The following is a 6,714-nucleotide window of genomic DNA, read 5'->3' on the forward strand; positions in this document are numbered from 1 at the left end:
ATGCGTAGTAGAACCCTCCAGGATGGGGCTGGAGTATCCACTAGCTCAGACACCCCTATAGTTACTAGAATGGAGGTACGCAGACAGCAAGGGACCAACGAAAAGATATCAAAAAAAAAAAAGAATGCTCATACCTCTATCTCTGCGGCTCTGTCAGGCGTCCGTGGCTGCTCTGATCCTTTCCCTGCTTGGCCCCACACAAAATGGCCTTGCCCATCTTTTTTGTGGACTGAACCAGATACACAGTACAGTTGTTGTCATATCTCAAGGACAATGGAGCAATCAGTACTACTATTGCTGTTATTAGTAATGTTAAGTGCCTTCATGTTGGTTCCGACTCATAGCAACTCCTTATCAGGTTTCCAAGGAGCAGCTGGTGGGTCTAAACTACCAATATTGCAGCTCAAACTGACCTTTCAGTCCAGCGCATCATCCTGTATCTCCATACCAGGACTCTTGATTGCCATCGAGTTGACTCCAACCCATAGCGACCCTGTATACAGTTTCCAAGGAGCAGCTGGTGAGCTTGAACCACCAATCTTGCAGTTCAAACTGCTTTGCAGTCTGGCTCATTAACCCATAGCGCCACACTGCTGCTAATGTTTGCTAAGAACGTCCTATAAAGTTGGCAGTTCAAACCCACCAGCCACTCTTACATAGGGTTACTTTGAGTCAGAACAGACTGAACAGCACTTCACAACCTTGACCCTGTTATAGCCTGCTCTCAATAACTATATAGCTTAATGATTGTGTTCATACTTAATCTTTGTTAGCTAACTACCTAATGCATTTTATTTGTATGCTGGATGAGTGCTATGTTTTTTCTAAAGGACTCTGTTTGATTAAAATAGAATTGAAGTTGCATTAAACATGCCCTTTTTAAAGAAAAATATTAGTAGTTTTCAGGGTTTTTGTTTTGTTTTTGCCTGTAAAATTTTAGTGTTCACATGAAACCCAAGAGCCCAATTTGTAAATTTTATCAAAAAGGAGCTTCATAACTAGCTGTTTTTGTTAATGCCATTGAGTCAGTTTCAGCACATAGCGAGCCTGTTACAAGGTTTCCAAGGACTGACTGGTGAGCTTAAACTGCCTTATCTTGTGTTTCAAACCGACCTTGCAGTCCAGCGCATTAACCCACAGTGCCAGGACTCTGCTTCATAACTGTATCCTGGAATTGCCTCTTTATTTGCTAGAAAGTCAAAGTCAATTTTGTTGTTCTTCTGGCAAACTTTTTCTGTTTTGTTTTACCACCATGCTTTTAACTGACTGAATAGAAATGGAAAATAGTATTTCTTTCTTAAAAACAAAACAAAAAAAAGAACGAGTATAGAACTCTTAGAACAATATCTTTTTCCTTAATATCGGATGAAATATCTTTCCATAATTTTCTGTCTTTAAATTTGTTGGATATGCCATGTCTTCTTCAATATAATTAATCTGTTTCACTTCTTGCATCCCCATATTTCTTTCTTTAAAAAAGAATATCTGTATTTAGAATGTTCTATAATTTTTTATCATATTCTATGCTTATAATTTCCATTAAGATCTTCTTAAAACTCATTTTTTTCAAGAGGTTTCTTCTAATTACCTTCATTATTTAGAAATAGAATTTATGATAGACTTTAACAATATTTACTGAAAAAACTCCACTGCTTGCAATTATTAACATTCCAAAGTGAATGAAAGAATGCAAGAAACTAGTCATTTATTAAATACCCAGTATTTGTGGAGTCCTGGTATAGGACTGTTGAATAAGCACTGGAATGCTAACCACAAGGTTGGTGGTTCAAATCCACCAGCTGCTCCTTGGAGACCTTGTACAGGGTTGCTATGAGTCATACTTGATTTGACGGCTCTTTGTTTAGGTAAAAGATTACATGGACCACAAAAACAATATGGATTCATTTAGGCCTCAAAGACAACTGCTATCAGGAATACTCCGATAAAGGTTTTTCAGAATATTTTATCTTTATTCTATGCCAGTTGACATCCATCTCTCCTGCAGGAACAACAGCTGTTCCCAAACTTCATAGTTTAGAATTCCCTAGGGACTCACCCATTATTAAAGAATTATAATTATACTATGTGTGCTGGGGAAAGGTCAGAGAGGCTCAAATAAAAAACATGGCCACTCAGGTTCCACTCTTTTGTATTAGGGTTACTCCTAAGTAGCTAAGTAGCGCCACACCAAGTGTTGTTGCTAAGTGGCTTTGAGTTGCTTCTGACTCATAGTGAACTTTTATAGAGTTTCAAGGGAGCTTGAACTATTGCCAGGCTTTTTGGTTCAAACTGACCTTGCAGTCCAGTGCATTAACCTACAGCACCACACTAGGACTCTGCCACTGCAATTAGTGACTCCGAGTTTCACATTCTTGTCAGTATCTCCATTATACAATGGTGTGTCATCAAAGTTGACAGTGTATTATTTAGAGTTGGGGAAATAGAACCAATATCAATACAGACAAAGCACTATATAAATCAAAAGAGTGTTAAGATATGTTCTGAAGTAGATGTCACTTTAGTTTGGGGAGTATCCATGAAAGAAGATGAGGCGTATGAGAACTTTATATCAACTTTGAAAGATAAGCTTATTTTTGAAATAGAGTGATCAGCATAAACAAAGGTGAGAATAAGTGAAGCACATTAACTGACAGTAACTCTTAGGAGTAGCCAGAATTCAAATGCTAATTTTCTTTCTGTAAAACCCATGTTTTTGTTACTGTTAACACCATCTCACATATTAAAATAAGCACTAAATGCAATGATTGGAGATACTAGAAACGTCACTTTAGCAACCATTGTGCAAGTACATATGTAAAATTGTTGTTGTTAAGTGCTGTCAAATTGGTTTAGACTCCTAGTGATCCTGTATAGTGTTTCCAAGGAGTGACTGGTGAATTTGAACCACCAACCTTGTGGTTAAAACTGGCCTTTTCAGTCAAGTGCTTATCCTATCCTATAACACCACAGCAGGACTCCTATATAAAAATGAAAGTGTCTAAAAAGCTTAGGAAAGAATAGTACGCTGCTAACAAAAAGATAATAGAAATACAGAAGACTGTGGAAAATAGGAACAGACAGGTTAGAGGAATGTTATGTCACTGAGTAATCTAGGAAAGATAAGGAATCATCTTTTCAGGAATGTTTTATCTGTAAGTAGATTAAGTAAAACAGAAAGCACTGTAAATGGAAATAACCAAGCAAGGAACTTGGAAAGTAGGTAGAAGTAACATCTTGGGAGGAAGGTATGAAACCTGCTATGTGTGAAGAAAAAGTGAGTGGTGGACAAGAACTTTGGAACATACATACAACTTATCCATGGAATTTTGGTTTTATTTCTTAAATGCTGCTTTCTGTTATTTTTTGTATTTTTACTGTTTTCTGTATTGTCTTCCTAAGTAGACTATGGATGCCATCATGATGGTAATCAAGCTGTCCTTAAAGTTAATAATACTTGTATGTGTTAAATTCAAAGAACACACTCAGTAAATAATTTTGCATAACTCATCTAAGTTTTTTAAAAATTAAAATTTACTAAAATGTGCTCTCCAACTAAATCAAGTATATCTTATGACGTACAATTGCCTCAAACCTACTGCTCCTAGCTTTGTCCACCTAATTTAGTCTTACATAGTTTAGAAAAGAATCTATTTGTGAAATACTTTAAATTGTCCATAGTTTAAAACTGATGTATCTTAATGGAAGAACAGATGATCTTAAACATAGAATTTCATTTTTAATAGATTTTTTTTTTTTTAAGTATGCCTTTAATCTAAATTTGGTATCTTAATAGATTTAAATGACTTTGCAGAGAGTCAACATTGATTTCTAAATTTGCAGATACAATATTAAAGGTCAGGTTTTATTTTGGGTTTTTTAAATGCTATAATATTGTTTCATTGGGATTCGAATTTCTATTTTTATCTGTTATTAGAGATCTCTTAGGCATAAGGCTTGTGATTGGAATTTATTCCTAACCACTACAAAATTGCAATTTCTGATCTCTCTTGTACTCCCAGCTCCTATTAGTCTTATAGGTAGTTTGGGGGGCTAAATAATTTCCATTTACTCCAACTTTGTATATATATCAGCCAGGACACAATAGAACCAGGGAAAGGTGACTATGCCTGTATTTGAATAAACTGTTTTTTGATGTTTCTCTTTTTTTCTCATTTACAGGGAGTTGATTTTCATATGGAGTAAACTACAGCTGAAGTCTAATCCTTCAAAACAAGTTTTTGTAGATCAATGCTACCAGCTTTTAAGAACAGCAACTAACGTTAGAGTCATATTTCCTTTCATGAAAATCATTAAAGATGAGGTAAATAGTATATATTTGTCCCTTGCATTTTAAGTTAAATTTAAATGATAGTTCACTGGAACTTGAATCTTTTACAATAAAATTTATTTCATAATGAAGGGGAAGATTTAAAGTCCACATTCTCAATATATTACATCTTTTCCTCCCCATTGCCTCTGCCCCAAGATCCCAAAATAGTACAAAGGGTATATACATAACTGAAAATAACTTTAAAAAGACAGAGAAAAACACAAAACTGTCATTTAAACTTTAACTTAAGGATAATTGCTTCCATAAGAAGCTGTTACCTTTTTTCTTATAATTAAGTTTGTCAGGTTTAGCATTATCCTAAGTCCCATTTGTACATAATTTGTGAAGGAAACTATATCAGTAGATAATATCTGCTAATAAAGAGAGAAACTTAGTTCACATTTTTAAGTCTGGTGTTCATGCAGAAAGCAAGTGAATTCTACAGCCTGGTGGTAAAAACTCTTAGTTTTTAAAATGTGTTTTTGAAATAAGTTTAAAAACCCATTATCAGTTTTTTAAAAATTAGTCCTGACATGTTTGTTTTTTTTCGATTGTAAATGAGTGTAGTTCTACAAACATTAAGAGTCTTACATAGGTGTGAAAGTAGATCTTGCAGATCGTTTTCCCCTAAAATATTAATGACCTTGAATACAGTGTGAGAAAAGAGGAAGCCATCTTACATTTTAGGTAATTTTATTTAACTAAAACTTTATGTTTGTTGTGTTTAAGTATATAAGGAGGCCTCCAATAAATAATATATTAAAGTTTTTCATGTGTATTTATTACATCCGTTACCACATCATTAGATGGCCATTAGTGATCATATTACCATGATTGATACCAAGTTGGCAACATTGTATCTGAAAGTTTTTCTGTTTCCTTTATTTCTTGTTTATTTTGCTAACTACAGTCATAGAATCATTATTGAATAATAAAATGTCATAAAAATTGTCAAAGCTGAGCTTTTTTCTAGTTAAAAAGGAATAGTAATTTTCAACATTTGATGTGCATCAATATCACCTGTGTAGAACTTTAGAAATGTAGATTTATCCATATAATTCACATTTATACCAAATGATGGAAGGTTATGATGTAAAGTTTACAATATAAGTGAGTTTTAGTGAATTATCATAGAGTTGGTTTTTCCCTATATGTCTAATCAGACACATTATAAATACATTAGAAATGTATTTATACATTATAAGGTGACAAATTCAAAAAAACCTTAATATATAATAGTTCAGACTACTAAAATTTTTTATCTCACAGAATAGGTCATTCATAATGCTTAGTGCTCTGGAAAGAAGAAAGTTAGAGTGCTGTGTGAATTCAAAAGGAGACATTACCAAAGGCATATCTGAGAAGGTGTAATGCAGAAAGATACTTTCATCTAAGTTTGACTAGTTGATAATATTAACATTTGCAGAAGATTTTATAATTTACAGAGCACTTTTCGTTTTATTCTCAAAACTGTTGGTATTAATAAGAGTAGTAGAGATACGTGGGAAGGTGAGTGGGAAATAATTGAGACTAATCAAGAGAGACAGTAGTGGTCGTGGTGATGTGGTTGTTGGATGATAAATGATTTGTATGTTATATTAGATGTTGGAAATTCAGTTCATAAATATCCTTAGGAAATAGTATATTACCTTTTGTGATGATCCTGAGATTTTAAAACTTGAACAGCTGGGTGTACATTATGATTTCATAAATCAAGATAGAGAATACAGACAGTACTTTTGAAAAACAAAATAAATTCCATTTTGAACTGTGAATTTTGAATTTGTTACATCTGGAAAGAAGTCTCTGGGTGGTGCAAATGGTTAAGCACTCAACTATTAACTGAAAGGTTGATGGTTTGAACCCAGCCAGAGGTGCCTTGGAAGAAAAGCCTGGTGATCTGCTTTCAAAAGGTCACTGCCTAAAAAATTCTATAGGGAGCAGTTATAGACTATACACATGGGTTTGTCATAAGACTCGATGCAAGTGGTTTGGTTTTTGGTGTTTGTTTTTAAATATGGGAAATCTAATAGGAAATGTGTAATTGAAAGAAGAAATTTGAATTTAGAAAAGAATTTCAAGGTGGAGATGATGGCTTTATAGGGGGAAACTAACGTCAGTGGAGAAGATATAATCTCACTCATTCTATAGACATTTTTTGAAGATCTTTGTTAATCAAAGTGGAGTACAAAAATTGAAGCAGTATAATTCCTGTCATTTAATAACTTAAACTTGAGGAGAGGTGCACACAGATAATTATAAAATAACATGTAGATGCCTCAAAAAATATGAGGGAGCTTCAAAAAATTTGTTGAAAATGGAATTAAATGTTACTGGACTTTTTCCACAAACTTTTTAATTCCTACACATAGTGATCTATATGA

Source organism: Chrysochloris asiatica, unplaced genomic scaffold (genome assembly GCF_000296735.1).
Source record: "Chrysochloris asiatica unplaced genomic scaffold, ChrAsi1.0 scaffold00068, whole genome shotgun sequence".
In the NCBI taxonomy this organism is placed as follows: domain Eukaryota; kingdom Metazoa; phylum Chordata; class Mammalia; order Afrosoricida; family Chrysochloridae; genus Chrysochloris; species Chrysochloris asiatica.